This window comes from Anas platyrhynchos, chromosome 26 (genome assembly GCF_047663525.1).
Source record: "Anas platyrhynchos isolate ZD024472 breed Pekin duck chromosome 26, IASCAAS_PekinDuck_T2T, whole genome shotgun sequence".
In the NCBI taxonomy this organism is placed as follows: Eukaryota; Metazoa; Chordata; class Aves; order Anseriformes; family Anatidae; genus Anas; species Anas platyrhynchos.
In genome coordinates, this window is record NC_092612.1 from 5,066,352 (window position 1) to 5,087,763 (window position 21,412).

General features: G+C 42.5%; 1 pseudogene; it reads right to left on the reverse strand.

Moving 5' to 3' along the window:
- LOC139998589 (kinesin-like protein KIF27) overlaps positions 1 to 21,023 on the reverse strand; it is a 33,265-nt pseudogene extending 12,242 nt beyond the window's left edge.
- Positions 21,024 to 21,412: the final 389 nt, after the last annotated feature.

The following is a 21,412-nucleotide window of genomic DNA, read 5'->3' on the forward strand; positions in this document are numbered from 1 at the left end:
CCTTTTCTGCAGGGCTGCTTTCCAGCAGGGTGGCCCCCGGCATGCACTAGTGCCTGCAGTTGTTCCTCTTCAGGTGCAGGACTCTGAACTTGCCCTTGCTGAACTTCATGAGGTTCTTGTCAGCCCACCTTTCTAGGCTGTCAAGGTCCCTGTGGCTATGGCAGCATGGCCCTCTGGGGAATCAGCTGCTCCCTTCAAAAGTGGTTTCCACCAGTCGTTTCTTTACTTCTGTTTCTCATCTATTGATTTTGTTTTGACAAGTTTCTTTCTCCCAAAGGAAATAATGGACCCATAACCAACACTACCTTACAAAGTGGGTATTTAAATCCAATTACTTTCTTCGGTGTGCTGTGAGATTTGGCTGTAAAATCTCAGCATCAATCATAATATTAATACACTTCTCAAACAAAAAAATAAGGATGGCCCTCCTCATTTTTCATCTCAAAGAAGAGCCTAAAGATTAAAGAAATTATAATGTTATTTTTTTTCAGATGTTTTTCTGGGTAAGTGATCCAATAGTGATTGAAGGTTACTTCCAAATGTAGTTGGCCTTCCAGAAAACCTTTAGGAGCCAAATGCAAAGTATAGACACACTATGTCTTACCATTCTAAAGACAGATACTTCTGTACAACTGTATCTTTTCTGTACAACCTATATCTTTCAAGTAAATACAGCTCTTAAGAGCTGCTCAAGAGCCTTTATTGCCCTGTTTATTTTAGCATCTCCCTAACCATCTCCTCCGAGCTGTGGATGGCATGCTTACCTGGGTATCTTTCAGTTTAAACCCAGCTCTTACACTGTTTTGAACCTGGGAAGCAGAGCTTTACAATAAGCCAGAGAAAAAAAATGAAGAATAAATAACAGAGCTGTAATTTAGGATGATGAGAACCAAGAAAAGCCAGAATTTGTGTATGCGATTGCGAGGTAACAATCTACAGGCTTACCAGAATTCAGTGTGAAAAATGAAAATAGGTTGATTTTATAAAATTCTAACTTGTTGGAACTCTATCTCCTCCTCCTACAAGACAGACACATTAGCTTTCCTGATTTGTTCATAGGTACCTAAACAATCAACTTAGAATGAAATACCTGGCAGTTCTTTAGTTCTCTCCTCAGCTGAAGAATTGTGATATGATGGGGCTCTTGCATGGTGCCAGTTCCAGTGACAATTTGCTGCACGGTGAGAGCTTCCTGCTTTTTAAGCTAACATCATCATTCAAATCAACCAGGAATGGGAAGGCTTCGTCCAAACAGTTTCTGTAGCTGAAGCACTGAACTTGAAGCTGGGTGAGCTGTTCTTCTAGCAAACTGATTCGGGTTCTTTCTTGATTTAAGTCATGTCAACACTGATGACCAACTTGTTGGTTCTGCAAAGCTTCTCGGAGCAATCTGATTTCAAGTTCCATTTCATCAATCCGGTCTTGATCAGGGTTGTAGTTGACAACTGGTTTATTTCTAATGTTTTTGGCTCTGTTTGCATATTTGAGCGAATTTAAAGATTCATCAAAGTCTGATGAGGATGGACTTATACATGTTATCATGACAGTCTTGGCGTTCCCTCCTAGGGAGTCTTTCAGAATGCGAGTGATTTTAGCATCCCTGTATGGAATATGTACGCTTTTCCTTTTTGGGTCTCCAAGAGCACTGATAACATTTCCCAAGGCCAACAAACCACTATTGATTTGAATTGATTCTTTGAATCCTTCACTGGTATTTCCAGTCTTTGTCACCCTCTCTGATCCTGCCAAATCCACAAAATGGAACTTTGAAGCAATCATCTGGACTGATTTCCAAGATGAATCCTGTGGATCACTATTTTTTTTTGAGACTCTGCAGATTGTTTCTGACAAATACTGATAGTAAAAATGGCATGTGATCGACTAGAGTGTTCGTTCATTTGTGTTGTGCCTGCGTGACGAGCTGCATTGCCACTTTCCAACAGGCTCATCACTTCATCTGCACATTCTACTTGGAATTCCTTAGCACCAACAATCACTTCAAACACCAAAAGAAAATCAGAATAATTACATTAATTTTAAACTTTTCAGTAAAAGCTTACTGCAATTATGAAAAGTCAATCTATAAACACAAATCACAGAAGCATACAAGCCTGCATTATTATAAGGTCGTAGCACATAGCTAAATAAAATAAAACAGTATGTGGAAAGCATGAAGTACAGCACATTTGAAACCTGCAGAAATAGAATATATGGGTGTATTTTGTCACACCATTTGAAACAGTATTGTAAACAGAATACACAGAATACACTTAGGTGTTTACACATCGTCTTATGCAATTTGCAACCTAGTGCTATCTAGAAAAAAAGTATGAGCAAACCTAGCTCAAAGCTTACTTTGTCAGTTAAAAAAAAAAAAAAAGACAGAAATTTTGAAAGTTTGTAGTAAAAGTGACTCCCACCCTATGTTAAGAACATAGTTCTTAGTGGAATGGAAGCAGATATTTACAGCATAAGTAGCTTAACAAATATAACTTTGAAGTGAGAAGCAAAGGCTTAATCTTAAAGCATTCATTCAACTGAATAATCATGCACAATTGTGTTTCTATGCTGAATTTGCAGAAACAGTAACAGTACTACCTTACCACCTGATGCTGCTTCTGGAGGAACATTGATATTGTTCATAGGAATCTCAAATGAAGGCTGCTTCAGATCAGCTAAACTGAATTGATATTTTGAAAACGTGACTTCGTCTAGTATTAGTCATCGGTAAGCTCTCTTTTCAAGAGGTGGAAACAGTAATTTGTGCACACAACAGAAATCAAATGCACGAAGTTCTAGAGCTGAAATCCTACCTGTATTTCCCTTTTCATCTTCTCAGATATGTAAATCTTTCACAGAGGTCTCCAACTCCAATAAATCTCAAAGTTCTTCCTCGTAAACCTCTATATAAGATACCTTCACTCGGAAATTGATGTTATGGTTTTCAGAAATATGCTGAAATAACTCCTGAATAGCCCGTGGGATTATGCCTTTTTCATCCTCTGAAAATGATGCTAAAATAGAAACACAGATGTCACAGACACTTGCAGTCATTCTGTCACACAAATTACAAAGACTAAAACTAAAGAGAAGTCTGCGAGGTTTATCACTCAATATAATAAGGAATAGGAAGAGCTCAGTTTTCCCAAGTTTTCATGTAAAGATTTGCTTTTCTGTTGATCAGAAATGCATGGAAATGATACAGAACTTTACTACTTTCTGCGGGTACGAGACTACAAGAAAATTAAATTAGTAAAAAATCACGCTAGAAGAAAAAAATATTTTGAACTTGCTAATGAATTAATGATAAAACTTCAAATCCTTTATGCAAAAAGAACGAATACATAATTTTCAGGGTTTCAAATTCAGAATCAAGGACCAAGAAAAATCCAGATAGTCTTCTAATTCCTGCTACTCCACTTCTTCTCTCTTATTCAGCAGAACAGACAAACAAATTGTGACTTCTCGATACGGAAGGGAAGATAACCAGAGCTGGTGATACACGATTTCAGGGAAAGTCAGAAAGCAAAACTGTATACATGCAGAAGCTGAAGAATTCTTCTGCGAACTAATACAGAAAAAAAGTAGTTTCCAGTCTCAGGTGTTTGAGGAACACTGACTTGGAAATACCAAGTAAGTCGAATAGTAGAGTTTCAGATATCTGCCTTTAAAAAAGCAAAATTTGAATTCCACATAAAGTTCAACAAGGCCAATATGCAAGGTTCTGCACTTGTGCTGGAACAGTTCCAAGCACAACTACAGTCTGGACAGAAAACAGATTGAGAGCAGCCTTGAGGAGAAGGACCTGGCGGTGTTGGATGATGAGAATCTCCACCTGAGCCAGCAATGTGTGCTTCCAGCCCAGAAAGCCAACCATATCCTGGGCTGCATCAAAAGCAGCATGGCCAGCAGGGGGAGGGAAGTGATTGTCCCCCTCTGCTCTGCTCTCGTGAGACCCCACCTGGAGCTCTGGGTCCCCCAGCACGAGGACGTGGAAGTATTTGAGAGAGTCCAGGAGGGCCACAGGGATACTTAGAGAGATGGAGCACCTCTCTTATGAAGACAGGCTGAGGGAGCTGGAGTTGTGCAGCCTGGAGAAGAGAAGGCTCTGGGGAGACCTTACAGCAGCCTGCCAGTGCCTAAAGGGGGCCTACAGGAAAGCTGGGGAGGGACTCTGGAGGGACTCTTTGGCAGGTGGTGTAATGATAGGACAAGGAGGAATGGCTTTCCAACTAAAAGAGGGTTGATTTGGATTAGATCGTCAGAAGAAATTCTTTACTCAGAGGGTGGCAAGGCACTGGCACAGGTTGCCCAAAGAAGCTGTGGATGCCCCATCCCTGGGGGTGTTCAAGGCCAGGCTGGATGGGGCCCTGGGCAACCCGGTCTAGTGGGTGACATCTTTGCCCGTGGCGGGGGGTTGCAACTGGGTGATCTTTAAGGTCCCTTCCAACCCAAACCATTCTAGGATTCTATTCCATGAAATTTATCTATGAAATCTCTTTGTCAGTCTCTGAAAAAAGTCCAAGAGTGAGTTTGCTTCATACAATTACCTAAAGCAGATACTTTCTAAGTAGGATAAATGGAGCCAAAATTTCTAAAGCACTGTGTTTCAGAAAGTAGGGTAAGTTGCCTGTTAGAATAGAGAATGGGAAAGAGCACTTTAATTTTTTTTTATTTTTTTTTTCTCTCATACTTTTGGTATAGCCTAACGGACACAGAATTTGTGTTTAGAACACAACCATCACATAAACTTTGGAATATATATGTCTTTTTTTGCTATACATTTTTTCATTATCTCTTAAAAATTCTCAAGCATCATCTGTTATGTATTAAATACTTAATTTGCAGAACTACATTGTTCACACACACACAAAAAAAGACTTTTTACAACGTACCAATGTGACCACCTCCAATGGTGTAAGTCTTCCCAGAACCTGTCTGTCCGTATGCAAATACTGTAGCATTATATCCCTCAGCCAAAGACACTAGAAGAGGTTTAATGCAAACTGGATAAACTTCTTCTTGGGTTGAGTTTTTGCCAAATACAACATCAAAAGTGAAGACACGGTCTTTCCCAATGATTATTTGTTGTGTATTTGGGACTAATCTCACGCATACTTGGTGGTTATGAAGTACTTCCTTGGAAAGCAGAGGTCTGACCCTTACTGCAACTTTAACCAGGATCTCCTCCATGCCGGCCTCCATCTCTGTGCTCCCCACTCAGTATTCAGAAAGTCATTACGAGATCTGTTACAATTCCTCTGTTCACCTCATTTGCAATTTTCTGCACCTAAGAAAAAATGTTCTCCGAGTTAAATAATAAAGAATTAACTCCCTGCTGAAACAGAATGTTGAAGAGTTTCCCAAAGAATACATAAGCATCATTACACCCTGGAAAGGAACTGTGATAAAAAAGCAGATATGTTAACAACTGTTAAACCAGTGCAGAAACTAATTTTGCTTCTATTACCTTCTAAGCTAGCAGACTTAACCTTTGGTCTGAAAGTGGTCAGACTTTCTGTTTGGATGTTATACTGCCGGATGAAGCAACAATATTGTAAGATCTTGTTAATGAATTCTTGATAAAGCATAGACTTACAATGAACCTTATTTTCTCACTGCTACAGTACCGATGCATAGGCAACAGAAATTATTCAAACAAAACCTTTTTATCCTGAATTTATACCTATAGACACACACGTGCTTGAAAGCCATCTTCTGCTTACAAGGGCCAAGTATTTAGAATTTCAGAAGCACAGAAAGCTGTCGTGTTGCTTACATGGGGGGTATGATTTTAAATAGTTGTGATTACTACACACCAAGCATTCCTCTGATTTTAATCCGTCTCTTTATGCCCATATGGAACTATTTTTTATTAGTTATATATTTCAGCAACCATGGTTCCTTATACTGCCCCCCATCTATTAATTCTGAAGCACAAGAAGAAGCATCGAATAGGATTTCTTTACAAATGTCTACCAGAAACACTCCAAAGCCTCGATGGGTATCAAATGCTGCCGGATCCCAAACACATCTTCTGCTCTTGCTGATTCTCAGTCAAGGAGGCTTTGCCATGCAAAGGACAGTTTGCTCAACTTCCTTCTTGCTCAACTCCCACGCAGCCTTTTTGCTCTGTTACCCAACTGGCAGAACTCACCAGCTAAGCACATCAAATTCAGCCTGCATGAAAATGCAACCAGATTGAAACACAAGTCTTCTGTGGTTGCAAAGAGAAGAGTTTTGGCATTTCACTCACACCCATTTGCATTGAGGGCTTGTCCATTCAGAGCTGAGAAACTTTGGAAGCTGACAAAAAGCCTTGTTGTACAGAACAGAGCAAAGGGAAGCCAAGAAAGAGAAGCAAGAGCCTGAAATCCTGCTCATTTCAGAAAGGGCACGGCAATCACGAGCACATACTGAAAACTTACTGACTCCCCCTCCCCCGCCCCCCCCTCCCAAAATGACACCCAAACCAGTCGCGGGAGGGGAGGGGCGGAGGAGGGGAGAGATCCCATTTCCTACTTCCTCAAACAAACACCAAGCAAAATGCCGGCTCAGCGGCGCTGTGGGGCGGCTCCCCCCAGCCCCAGCCCCGGCCCCGTCGCTCCCCGCTCCAAACCTGCTCCGGGCGGCGGGAGGCAGCCTCCGGGCGGGCTGAGGGGCCGGCGGGCCGCGCCTGGGCCGCCCGCGCTGCTGGTGACAGCGCCTCGCTAGGCAACGGCCGCAACCTTCGGCGGCGCCGCCCCGCCGCGCACAGCGGCCCCCCGCGGCAGGAGGGCGCGGGCGGAGCGGGGGTTGAGGGGTGGGTGTGAGGGGACACCGGGGGGCAGCCCCCGGCCCCCAGGGACGCGCACAGCTCGCCCTCGAGTCCTGGGGAGGGTGGAGGGGGCCGTCTGCTTGTGGTCAAAGCAGGGGTGCGAAATGCGGCTTCCATCGCCGCGCTCGTCATGGAGGAGAGCGTCTCCTCACGGCTCCGGTGGAGCTCAGCGGTAAAGGCTGAGTTTTCCCTCAAACACAAGCGGTCTCCAAGTAGGCGAGCCACGCTCACAACTGCTCGCAGCTGCTGGCCCAGCAGCCGCCGGGAGTGCCCAGGCACACGTCCACACACAGACACATCTGTAGACACAATGCCGACAGAGCTCAAGGAGCAAAACGCGAACGGATTCTGTCAGATTTGTATATGAAAAACAACAGATAAGACCGAGTCGGTCCCATTCATGACATGGAACACTGCTTTAGCAATTTGTAAGTGCACAGAGCTTACTCCACCCTAAAGACTTGATAAACAAAGAGACATTTAGAAAGCTAAGCTGTGAAATGACTGAAACAAAAGGGTGTATTTCCAGCTTCAGTTCCCTAAAGCATGTAAGTACTTCTCAGAAACATAAGACAGGACAATGTAAAGATGTAATCTGCGATTAAGTAGTTCTTCTTTCACAGGGAAAACCAAAACCAATGACTTTTCAGGGACAGCAAAAACTCTTGATGAGACAACAACCTTACTCACTGTTGAAAATACAATCCCTTTAAATCATTGGCCTCACTCTGCTGCTGTTCTCTCCTTTTTCTTCTTTTCTCTCCTTTCTTCACATTTATAGATCTACACCCTGAAGCTAGAGATTTACCAGCACGTCGGCCACTTCTGCCTTTTCCAGGCTCTGAATCAGTATCACTTTCCAGTTGTAGTAAGGCAAAACGAGACGCAATGGTAGGGACTGAACTGATTAGAGCAGATTCCATTGCCATGTCTGAAATTCTAGGGAGCTGGCTTCTTTTAATTATCAGTTTCCTGGGAAAGTAGCACAGAAGGTATAATGAAAACATTGTTTGATCAAACAAGCAATAATTCATATCATTAAACCACAGAAGTGGTTTTTTTTGGCTCAGAAAGCATAAGACAGGGCTGGAATTGGGGGAATGAGGGAGAAATCAAAAAGATACAGTATAATTTATTTATATTTTAACCGACTACACTGTATTACCTTAGGTAACTAAAGAAGAATTACATAAAAAAAAAAAAAAAAAAAAAAAAAACAACAATCTACCAAACACATTTTAGGCTAATACATTCGCTCTTGAGAGATTTCGTGGAAAAAAGGTGGCTCTACAAGAAGCTGGTCTTCATGTTCTGGGTGGAAATAGACACAATTATAGAATAGAATAGAATAGAATAGAATAGAATAGAATAGAATAGAATAGAATAGAATAGAATAATTTAGTGCTTAAAAACTATTTCAGATGCCATCCCCAGAGCCTGACAAACACAATTTAAAAATGAAGTAGATAATACACATACGCAAGCTCCAGTTTGGGGTAAGCAGCCTTATCTCTTCTTTTACAAGAAGTTTAATTTTGTTTGCAATGCACTGGAGATTTAGCAAGCAGTTTTCTCCACAGGGAGGTGAACCCAGCATTTCAGCTGGTACCGTCCACAAACATCAAGTTCACCTGTTCTTAGAGCAAGACACAGAGGATACGTTGGGAGGAGACAGAACTAAGTAACACTTATGCCTTCTGTTGTTGCCTGTAGCTAAAAGCAACATGTACATCCCTGGGACACCATTCTAAAGATCAAATCATTTACCTAGCATTAAAGATAGATCCTGGGTATATCTATGTTTGTCCAACTGCAATTTTTCCATGCAGAGTTTGGTCAATTAGCAGAGTATTGAAAGTGATGATATCCATCTCTGATTACAAATTTCATAGAAAACAGACATCTAGATATGCTGACATATTATGACAGCGGTGTAGTGAGATAATACATACTTCTTGAAATTACTGTTCAAAAGGGATCTTTAGATTTTGAAACAAGTTCTTGAGTTATCTGCTTAGATAACCTACAAATCTGTTCCTTATTAAGTACTATTACAAAAGAACATGAGACTCTGCAGAAGTTTCCACAGGCTCTCTTTACCACTTAACTCCAGAATTTCTCCAGTCCAAAATTGTATAGGTGCTCCATATATACTCAGGTATGTCAACATGCAACAATAGCATGGCAGAGACCATTCCCCAAAATAATGATTTAAAAGGAATATGTCATTTCACTTTTCAGAGATGAAAGAACCATGCTCTACTCTTAAGTTTACAGGAGACAAAAAGGTTACAGAAAAGAGCATTCTCGTCACACAAAGTTACTCAACTCCATTTCTCTCAAAAGAAGAGAAAATGAAGCTGGTCATCTTAGGAGAAAACGGCCATTGAGCTGTGAATCTACTTGATGCTGATATTCAGATTAGCTGATCAGACCACAACTATGTATCTAGAAAATACAGGTCAATCATATCTACATCATAAGTAATTCATATTTGTCACTCTTTAAATGACAGAACAGGATACATTTGGATTTTTGTGCAGACAAGACTGTGCACATATGCACACGTGTGCATACATTGACAAACATTTTAATGCTAAATAACTATATAGTTAACCAGCTGAGGAAATTAGTTAAAGTTGAGAGACTTCATGCTCTTACTAGCTGGACACGAAATATGTTGAAACTTGAAGCTCAGAGAAAAGATTACAGGTGCATCTTTACAGCAAGAAAAAGCACCAGATAAAAGTGCTCAGTCATGTTCCACAAGAACTTATGATGCTGGATGTTGCTCTAAAGCAGACAACACTCAAAGTTTTGTCTGCAGACTCCCTGCTGTGCTTGGCTTAAGAAAAAAAAAAGAACTATAGTATGACTCTTCAGTAAAAGCTTGGAATTTCTAGTCTCTCTCTACTGTGGTGTATTTATAGTTAATGTAAACAGTACAACAGCACAACAGTCTTTATTTGTACAGTGGCAGCAGTGGCTAATGCTGCCAAATCCTTCTTTTTGCACATACAATCTGAAAACAATTACACATAGCTGAACCTCTACACAGGTACATAAAGTGGCTGCAAACTCCCTTCTTTCGTCTATAAATACACCAATATAAATACACCAATAAGTATACCTTTGCTGTCTTATCGTAGTTGGCATGCAATTAAGAGCCCAGCTGACAAGTACATTTAACAAGTACTACCCATGGAATTCTGCTGTTCCAATTCACTGAAATACTACAGTGACAACATGATATCAATTTACAAAACCTTATTCCTGAATTCGGTGTTTCTACATCATCATCATCATAATGGATGGCAATGAGTTTATAAAGTGAATTGCAAATACATGAGATTGCAGGTTATTTTCTAGTTGAGTCGCAGATAGTTGTTAACATTGCTAATTCAGTTGGTAGGACATTTCAATACTATTCATATTACAGCAGGATCAAATTATCCCACTTCTGCAACACCTAAAGATGGATCCAGTGATTCACCAAGGCCTACCACCATGCCAGGCTTCATATTTTAGCACCACACCTACAATTCTGGCAGACCCATTTTATTAAGCACCTAGCACTTCAGTTTCAAAGTATGGCTCCCATTCCCCCTTCCCTGAAAAAACAATGGGCTGATACCTCAAAAGCTTTCAGCTAATTAGAAGTGCTTGCTAGCACCCTTTCAGAGGCTGGTATAGTTCCCCCCACCTCAGGAATTATGAGCAGTGTTATTCTGTATTGCTATAGAAATAACCAGCCGTAGAAAATTAAAAACACACTGGTGTAATTGAGCTTGAGGCTGTGTTTAAGGAAGCTTTTTGATCACAGAAAGAAAGTGTTCAAATATGATTCAAAGATCGAAGCCGAAATTCCTTGAAGTGGTATAGTCTTTATTGCAGCGCTGGATGATGCACAGGGGATCTCTCCACCTATCGTGCATACCCAAGGCGGAAAGCAGTCTTGAATTTATACAATCAATCTATCAATATTCTACAAGCGCCTATACATATGCATTACCTATCCCCGCCTTCCCTCGCTTCTCATGCTAATTAGCCTTTTGGCACCTTGCGCCTGCGTAGAGCCTCCCAAGAATTGTGGGCAGGGGTCTTTGGGACGTGGGCAGGGGTCTTTGGGAGGAAGACCCCGAGTCTTCCTCACAGTGTACTTTTCACCTTTGGTCAGGAATTTGCTGAGTTGGCATGTTTCTTAATTGCAAGCGCTGGTTGTTGCTAATTCTTCCATTTGTTGTATCTTTATAATGAATTCCAATGTCCAGTTTTGAGATTTATAGTCCTTCCATTTGTTTCTCTGTCTGTCTACCGCTTCCTTATCATGAGTTGCAGCGTCTTGTTTCGAGATATACAGTCCATGTCTGGGGATTGTCCTTGCCTCCCCAATGCCTCCCCAATGCCTCCTTAATCAAATACCACAAGGAGTTTCATAATTCCACAGATCAAACTATGACCTGAAGCATCATTTCAACTTCTACAGTAGTTTTCAAGTAAGAGTTTTGAAGTGCGGTAAAATATTGGAAGTAAATAACAGCCTGTTGCCCAAACCCTATTTATCTGAACACAATATTCCCTACTACATAGGCTACAGGAAAAATGCGCATGAAGGTAAAAGGAAGCAAAGCCTGCTGGCAAGTATTTGAAATTGTTTCCATTTGTGTTATGTATTAGCAAGAGCCATAGTCTTGAGAGAAGGCTTTCACTAATGTGTCAAGGAAGTAAGTAACCCCGTTACAAAAAGAGCCCTCAATAATCCAACTTGCAACACCATCATGGCATGGATTGACAGCTCCCATAAATGACCCAGTTCCCAAACGTTCTGATCTGCATATCACTAGCAGGCTGTTAGTGCAACTCTCTGTGCAGTCTGCTCCAAGCAGTAAGAGTTGTGAACACAGCTCCTGCAGCCAAAAGTACCTGTTACTCAGATTCATGCATCACCAACAGAAGATGAGCATTATATACATGTACCATATAATTTTAAGGCAACATTATAGCAATGGTTATTTCTAGCAAGTAGTAATTTATTTATTTATTTATTTATTTATTTAGTGCTTTACTCATTTGTAGGTCATGCTTTTCTACAAACCATGTCAGCATACGTGAATGGATTATTTCAGATTTTTATATTAAAACAACAGATAAGACCAAGTCGGTCCTACTAATGACATGGAACACTGCTTTAGCATGTCTGATGCAGCAATTTGTAAGTACACAGAGCTTACTCCACCCTAAAGACTTGATAAACAAAGAGACATTTAGAAAGCTAAACTGTGAAATGACTGAAACAAAAGGGTGTATTTCTAGCTTCAGTTCCCTAAAGCATTTAAGTACTTCTCAGAAACAGAAGACAGGACAATGCCCTGAAGAGCTTCAGTCTAGTTTTAGACATGATGTAACAAAGCTAACTATGATAAAAGTAACATATCCAGTGTTTCAGTAACACCAAATCCCTTTTCTATGTTACCCACCTTAACCCACACTGCAGGTCAAATAGCTCTACTGTAAGCACTGCTGTAAGCCCCCAACACACATGTTAAGAGGAGCGTAATGCACACCCAGAAACTCAGTTGGAGCATCAGCAGCTTCCTGGTCTGCGTACAACTTTGTATACATGCATGAATTTACAGTTAACTGGCAAATGTTCAAACACCACAAAGAAATGAGCAGCACATCACAATTTAGGACTCTAGGCTGACGTTAGGAGCAGACTTTCAAGCATTTGTGGAATAACCACATAGCTTTAAATACGGTGATCTACTGTTTCAAGGAAAATACGCTGAATAGCCCAAAAACACAACTCAGTTCCTCTTGAACCACTTCCATCTTCAACTAAACTAATAAAGCCACAGATTTCCAAGAACTTTGAAAAGAGCATCTTCCCACACGCTGTCTCCTTGTGTCTATTACTAACATGCTTATTTGCCACCATCTATCATCGAAACACGTGCTCAGCTAACACCTAAAGTACTGACTGTACTAACTCACCACTGTGTCTCTTATTTTTTCCTTCATCTTCTGAGATTTGATTTCCTCAAGTGTTTTTATTCCAAAATTCAGATTGCCCTCTGAAAATAGGAAACAGTTCATGAGACTGGCTTAGAGGCACTCACTGAGGACCACAGCTCCTCAGGCTTCTTAGCGCTCAGCAACTTTCTGAAGTATTTAGAATAAAGCCTGTCAACACTCCTCACAAGTGAAAGAGCCAGAGAACCAAGGGCATTTTGCCCCTCCTTTCATCCTTCAGGCTTAAAAATGTAGTTTTAATTTTAATCCATTTACACGATATTAGATCCCTCTATCGTTAGATATGGCTTATCAACAGTGGTTGCAAGGCTGCACGTGCAGCCATTTCAACTCCATGCTGTGGCCCTGTTTTGTTCTCCAAAAATAAAGAACAGGAGTTCACCTTTCTGACCCAATTGGCACATGATGGTATTCATGGCAGAAATGAGATCATGGAAATAACCGAGTCCATTCAGCATCCCTACATTTTGTTGTGTTTTTACACCACACTGCTTTTGAGTTAACTGTCAAGTTCTTCTGATTTATCCTACTAAGGTGCTGGAATACCTTGTTTAGTAGCAGTAGAACTGCCTTTGCGAGTGGAAATCACCCGTAATCCATTTTTGCCTTCCACAGCTGGTTGCTGGACAGGAGTTTTAGTTTCTTCTTCCTCAGAAAGTTGGTCTGAAGGGGAAAAATCTATTCAGTTATGCATAGACCAGATTGTTCATGATTACGTAGCTCATGCAGTGACACTTCAGCCCATGCTTCATATAAAAAACTTTGTTGCTCTTTTGTTTTGTTTTGTTTTTTAAAGAGCTACATTGACCTGATGAACTCCTAAGTAGAATACACTAGGACAAAACATCTAAGACTCTAGATTCTCTCTGCAGCTTTAACTACTACACAACACATTGCTCTTCAGACAGAAAAAAGAAATTTCCTTCCTAGTTTCACATAGAACTTTACACAACAGACCAGCTAAAGCCAGGAGTGGTTCTAAGCTTTCCTCCAACATTTCAGGTTCTGTCCACTGACTGCCGGACAAAGCCACCAGTGACCTGGCCACACTGCCTGCCCTATCGCTAGTCAGACCTCAGGTCATCTGTGATTTCTACATTCCTTTACAGCACAGATTCCTTCAAGAACCAAAGATTTACACAATCATTTACAGCACAAATTCCTTCCAAGAACCAAAACATGCTCACCATCATCATCTTCATCATCATCTGCAGCATTGATTACAACTGAAGGGTGTGTAGGGCTTGGGACATTTTCAGAGTTTTCCACTTTCATCACCCCCTTAGCTGTGGAGAGGGATTTGACTGGACAGAAAGTTTGTTTTGCTGCAGTGACATCTGAGCCACTTTCAAATCATCGTCCGCGGACTCAGGCGGACTTGGCAGTGTAGCTAGAGGAAGAGGAGGATCATCGGTAATATGGCAGTTTAAAACTTTGACCACAATTTAGCAAAGAGGTGGTAGGAAAGGCAGATAACCCGCACAGACAATGAATTCATCATCTCCTTTTGCCCATCCCATCACTGTTTACACCGTCAACAAAGACATCCCATTGAACAACAACACATCTCCCTACCACCCAGCAAAAGATGAAACAACAGGAAGCAAACTGCAAGGCAAACATCACACAAAGCCAAGAGAAGCTGAGCACGAAAGCAGAAAACAAACACCAGCAGTACACTCGGTGCAGTACACCTATGACTGCAGACCTTTTCCTGTACTCACAAATGAACAGTTACCTGATGCCCCCTACAGGATTGGCACCCACTAAGTAATACTCCAAATTAAGTCTTCAGCACTTCAAGAAAAAGGACCTAAACTCACTCTTGCTTGGTGGGAAGAATTGTCCATCGATGTAACGTCCCTTTGCATGATGAAAAGCACAGTTGGCTTTCTGACAGCCTCCCGGCTGCTTCTCCCAGTAGCAAGGAACCTCACTGCGCTTTTTCTGAAGACAGAAAGAAAGAAAAGCTCGTGATAACACGCACCTGAGGCTTGCAAAGAGATGCGCAGCTCCAGATCATGACAGCTGTCACAACACAGTGCTGAAACATCATTCCAAAGGTCAGTTTCTCAGTTCAGTGGAGTATTTCTGGGCATATTCACAAAGTTTGCATAAGCTGGAACCACTATGCACATTTAGATTTGTCATCATTCAGTTAGAGAAGACAGGCACTCTCAGACACCAGTTGAGGGTGGGTTAAACTAATACACCTAGGATTATACTAGCATTATTCAGAGGGAAAAAGAACATCTGAAATTGCCTACGTTAACCCTGTCTAGAACTACTTCTTGGAGACTTAGTTCTTCTGCACCTTTAACTTTCCCCACTTCCTACCCCAGGCAGCTAGAACAGCGTTATCGGAAGGACTGTGGGTCAGAAGAGACCTGAGAGTTCATTATCAAGCCTGCTCCCATGACGATAGAACAGCCTGTTTATTACCCCCCTGCTCCAGCAGGTTTTAGCAGTCTATTTAACAGCTATTCTGCATCTGTTGAGAAAACTGTCAGCATCTAATAAAAATATATATATATCTTGCTAAGACATACCTAAGGCATTGATTTTATTTTCCTCTGCTTCCTCCCACCCCCTCTCTTGGTAACAGAAACAAGTATGATTTTGAAGCAAACAAATCTATCCTGCAAAAGCACAATCAGTACACCTACGGCACTGAAAAATGCTTTTGTTGATTGATTTTGAGAACACATCGTTAGGCACTCACGTCAATTTCCATGTGTCTGAATCGGCAGACGTTCCTGAAACAACGACCCTCCTGCCACAGCTTGCAGACCGTCTCATTGCCCAGAGCAGCTTCGCAGTGGCGGTAGGCACATTTGTCTCCCTGGAACCAAAAGGAAACCAACGAGGAAAATAGAGTACAGCCTCAAAAATGGCCATGCTGCTGCCTAATGTTGCTACAACTGAATTCAGAATCTATCTGGTTCTCAAGTTAACCAAAGACCAGCGTGCTTCCTCCTCCTAATCTACTCCTTCCTGAAAAAAAATGGGAAAAAAAAAGCAAAGCAAAGGAAAGCCAGCCATACCTTGGTACAGGTAGAATAGAAATAGAAGTAGCAATCGTCTCCTTGTTTAGACATGCCGACGAGTTCTGCTAACAAGCTCGGCTTCTCTCCACAGGGCCTTCCTCTGCTCTTGGAGAGAGCTGTCTTCACCCTTGCTTGGGCTGAAAGTCTTCTACTGGCTTGTGAGCAGGGAAATCTTCTTTTGAAAAGTAACCCTAAAGAAAGTAACAAGTGAAAAATAATGAGGAACCAACATTTTTCCAGCTTTCTTCAGTTCATCAAATCAAGTTATCAGTCTCTCGAAGAGAGCAAAGCCTTGAAATCAGCTGTTACATGAACTAACTAAATATGAAAGTTCCGTAAAGCTGCCAGGAGCTTTGTCAGCAAACGTTCTCTTCCACATCCTCAATAAGATGACTTGGAGCACATCTGGAAGCCTGAAAACGGAGTCACTCCTTAAAAAACCACCTGATCATACATGCAAGTCAATAATCAACTCTGGCTACAAATAACTTCTCTAGAACACAGTTAGGACGCATTAAACAGCACGTTCCAGGCACTGTGGGTCTTCCATTTCACCTACCTGGACAACCTCAGCAAAGTTATCAATCTTCAAAGACTTCCAGTTAACTTCTCCTGTAGGCCAAACCAAGACTGAATCCGTGAATTAAAAATAAAGGGGTAGGAAGAATTTTCCTCCTCACTTTGCCAAGGGAACCTCTCATCCACAATTCAAACATAGGATGTGCTTTTAAACGGCTTATAACTAATAGAGGAAGCAAGTCCATTTGAATGCTCTCTCAGACTGGAGACAGCCAGGGATAGTTAGCTCTTCAAAAAAATAAAAACCAAAAAACAAAACAAAACAAAAACAAAAAACCCAGCGCATTTAGAGATGAACTCGTGATTCAAAGTGGCTGCAAAAATGAGGCTCCATCTTCCACAGCCAGACAATTTAACTTTTTTTTTTTTTTTTAATTTAAAATTCAGTATGTTCCAATCTCTGGTCTTCAAGATTTCTTCACCTATTAAGAAAACACAAAAACCTTTCCCCGTCTTTATTACCTGTACAGCAAAAAACATACCAGTGCATATAAATCCACAGATGTGCATACGCATACACACATCTGTGTTTATACACACACGAGGAGGGAGTGAGAGAAAGTTAGCGAGAGCGACAGTGAAAATCAGAATTTTTGCCTTTTCGACACAGAGAGCGCGTAAAAATTCTCTCATTTTGAGGGAACTAGAAAAAAATGGAGGCTCTACAAAAGATTTTGATGAGTATGCCTTCGAGGCCGATGCTTTGTAACATGAGTGATCTGGGGGCCAGCACACAAATATGCAGACGTATGTACATGCATACAGGATAAACAGATCTATACACACAAGCGTGCACAGTATATGTTGTATGATCTCCATAGCGAGAACAACTCGTAGCCCTGATCAGACACGTAGAGTTGCAATCAATTAACAGCAGGAAGACAGCAGATCAAGGGTACAGCAAGCTTTGAGAGGCAGGGGAATGCTCACTTTGCCAGTGGCATGACTGCATGATGCCAAGGATTTTGAATTAGTTGGATTTTTTGGAAGCAATTGGGTTTTTCTTTCTGCGCTGTAGCAAATACCACAGGTTTGCCACCACGTGCTGTTCCCTAATCCATATATCCATCCTCATCCATTGCTGCAGGATCATGAAAGGTTAGAGAAGACGACTTAGGTCCAATTTAACAGCCAATGATTTTTCAATGAGCAGAGCTGCAACAGATTTTATTTAGCCACAAGCATTTTTTTTTTCTTTTTTCTGAGATGAAGTCAGAAATTTTAATTATTATTTTTTTTAAAGACACTAAACACAAAACCTGCAACCAGACCAGATAAAGTTCAAATTAGAGTGATTCTGAAACCTTTCATTAAAACGCTGCACATTTCTGTGCAAATTATTTCTGACTCTTCTGGACAAAAGTGGATGAAATAGTTCTTACAAATTAATAATCAAAGGTTGGAACCTTTTACTCACACAAACACTAGTGAATTTTCCAGGAAATATTTTTTTGGCAGGGAATTTTCCCAAATCTAAAATAAAGAGAGGAAAAGTTGGCTTCTCATATTAGTTACTGCTTTTGACTGCTGGGCAAAGGGAATAAAAACAGTAGTTAAGTGCAAGCTTTCCTTCTCTTCTTTACTATGGATAGGAATCGTCACTTCGGACCTTTAGCACCTTCAGAAACACACCCAGTGCCATGCAGGTTCCTCTGCATCTACTTCTAACAATTACTGGTGCTCCTTAGCATGGAAGTTTGACTCAAAACACTCTCCAGATTTAGCTCTTTTGACTGCCCAAGGAGCTCATCATTTTGCTTGTTGCCTTCCAGTTTCCTGAACAGACCGGGAACGCTGTTCAGAATCTGAATGGATCTGGTCTAAGGAATGGGAAGAAAGCAAAACCAAGCATACCTCGCAGCCCTAAATTCCAAAAAAGCAGTCTCATTTTAAAAAGGACCTCAAAAGCTTTTTTTTTTTTAAACTGACACCTGCTAACACGGCAATCCGGGCGCTAAACCAACTGAAGTTGCCCCTGAAAGCCTGAATAAAAATGAGTAACTCTGGTGCACTCAGCAGGTCTGTAATAGAAGTTGGTAAGATTTTTAGATTTCTTTTTTTTGCTCCAGGGTGCTGGTAAAATGTTTGCATTCAGAGATTTTGAACCTTTTGTACCAAAGAATTAGAGATGCGCTACAGTGCCAGTAGCTGGGGGTCTGGAAATACACACCAACAAGTGTCATAAGCTTTGCCTTTGCTGAAGGAAGATGAATAGTACCAAGAAAATCTGTCTAGTTTGTTTTACAGGCTTGTCTTTCTCAGTATGGAACAAACTGACCTCCCTGGTCTAACTTTGCAGTTGCCTATTCTGCCTTTGTCCTGGAGAGAAGAGCAAGAAAGGAACAAATCTATTTTTGCACTCCAAAAACGCATTAGAGGAGGATTATCACACCCACCTAAGGGTACTTCCTTGTTTGTTTATAAAGCACCAAGTATTTCTCTTGGACAGTCTCTGTAGCTGGTCTGTTTTGTGCCTTCCATTTATAATAAAGATATTAAGATGCTTACCCCTTGTTTTTTGTTTTTTGTTTTTGTTTTTGTTTTTTTTCTAACGAACAGTGGAAGTGGAGAGTCGGATGACAAGCAAGAACAAACACTAGAAACTCCTTGTTCTGCCCCTGCTTTTTAATCACCCAGCATCACCCCGGCTGCAAAACAGCCTCTGCTGATTTACCTGCTTGTTAAAGCACCCCACAGGCTGCAAGTGCGGTGTGCTAGGTGTCAAGTTCTATTTAACGGTGCACAGGTAACCATTCATCTTCCCACAGTCGAAGCACAGAACAGCCTCTTGCTAACAGAACTCATCCCTGCTGCTGCAAGAAACCTCATGGCCTGCAGGAAAACCTCAAGCTAAGAGTTCCAAAGCAAAAGCAGAAAACGCATGATTTGTACTCTTTATATTGGAGTGAATTCTAGCTGCTAAACGCTGCCTACATCTGAGGGCACGTGCTGAGGCTGGGGGGAAGGACACTCAACACCCACTGACAGCAGGAGTGCAAAGATGCCAGCCAAGAAGGCAAAGGTTAGAGCTGAACGCTGCCTCAGCTTCCTCCAGCAGCCAGCTGGGGGTCACCTTTCAGCACGCTCTCTGAGACTCTGAGCCCCGAGTTACCGCAGCCGCCAGGTACAGCTGCTCCTTGCTGGCCCAAACTATTGGAAGAGTCTTCAAACTTCAGGGACCTGTTTTATGACAGCCTCGAGATCCAATTAATCTGTTCCTGAAGGCGCTGATCGTCCTGGTGTTTCTGGAGCTGTCCAAGAACAATCCTGAACTGAGGCACTCATCTGATCAGACAGTGCTTTGGCACAGATTTGTCTTTAGCTTGACACATCAAGGTGAAGAGGAATCGATTCTTGCAAGCAACCTCTCAAGCAGGGATCTGATAAGGTGACCAGAACGACAGATCTGTTGTACAGATCTGAGCACGTCCCTCTGCAGGGAATCACTTTCAAGCCTAAGATGTTTCACCCATCTCCCTGCCCAAGAGCGACACAAGTAAAGCTCTTAAGCAATTGCTAACCTGTTCTCAGTGCTCACGAGTCCCAAATCACTCATTTTACAATCTATAAAACATGGCAGCTGGCACCTAGTTGGCACACGGTGACACTGCACACGTTGGCAGTGTCGTCAGGAGCTGCAAAGTCAGGGCTGAGGGGGTTAAGGGAAAACCACACATCAGTTTAGCAACTTGGCTCCCGTACGATACTTCCTACGGCAGGAGTTTCAGCAAAGCCACTCAGAGGGACCTGCTGGCTAATTCAAACGGGACTTCTGCTGGAGCAGTCAGAAGGCAGCAGGAGATATCCAGTGGGCATCGCTGTCAGTCTGTGGCAGTTTGGGGTCCAGGTATCAGTGGTTAGGTGGGGTTTTCTCTGCTTCACTTTCTCCAAAGCTGTGAAAAAATATTTCTTTTAAAGCACTGTACAGTCCCACGTTAAGGATGGAACCAGCTGCATCAACTTCCAGTACGACGGTGTTGGAAAAAGGTGCCTTTGGTGGTCAGGAGCACAACAGCTCTGCTGATGTGTTATTTAAGTGTGTTCTTACATCTGAGTTTCCTCACAGCAGTATGTAGCTGAGGGGGTCCTACTTTCCTAGGGAAGATTTATGGTTTTTCTCCTACCAAGCACCAGCTCAGTATACAAAGCTCTGTTAATAACACCCAAGCATGTAGATGGAATGCAATTGTTTTCCTTACAACCCCCCAGTTATTTCCATGTCTGTTCTGGACCTTGGGATCTCTTTTGGGAGCTACATTACGCAGAGCAATACAATAAGGCTGAGATCACCGCTGCCTCAATGTAATGCAAAGGTGAAGGCCTTTATGACAGCCAGTTTGGAAATGAATGCAGCCCCATCTTGTCAGCATCAGAGCAGAGCCAGCTCCAGATGGCTCCAAAAAGGAGCTGCTGCTGGCCAGAGCTGAGGCAGGGAGTGCTGCTGGGTGGGCTTCGGGGGAGCAGATTTAAGGAAGGGGGGAAAATACTGCTGTGCAACAGCAGCTGGGAGAGAGGATTGTGAAAGCGTGAGAGAAGCAGCCCTGCAGCCCCCCAGGTGAGCGCCGCAGGAGGGCAGGAGGTGCTGCAGGCAGGCAGCAGCAGTTCCCCTGCGGGCTGTGCAGGGAGAGGCCCCTGGTGGAGCAGGCTGTCCCCCTGCAGCCCATGGGTCCCCCATGGAGCAGATCTCCACGCTGCAGCCCTCCCATGGGTGGAGGAGCCCCCGGTGGAGCAGGTGGATGTGGCCTGGAGGAGGCTGCGGCCCATGGAGAGCCCCCGCAGGAGCAGGCCCCGGGCCGGAGCTGCAGCCCGTGGAGAGGAGCCCACGTGGAGCAGGGGCAGAGAGGGACCGAGAAGGAGTGGTGGAGATGAAGTGCTACAGACTGAGCACAACCCCCAGTCCAGTCCCCCTGTTCCCCTGCGCTGCACGGGGGGAGGA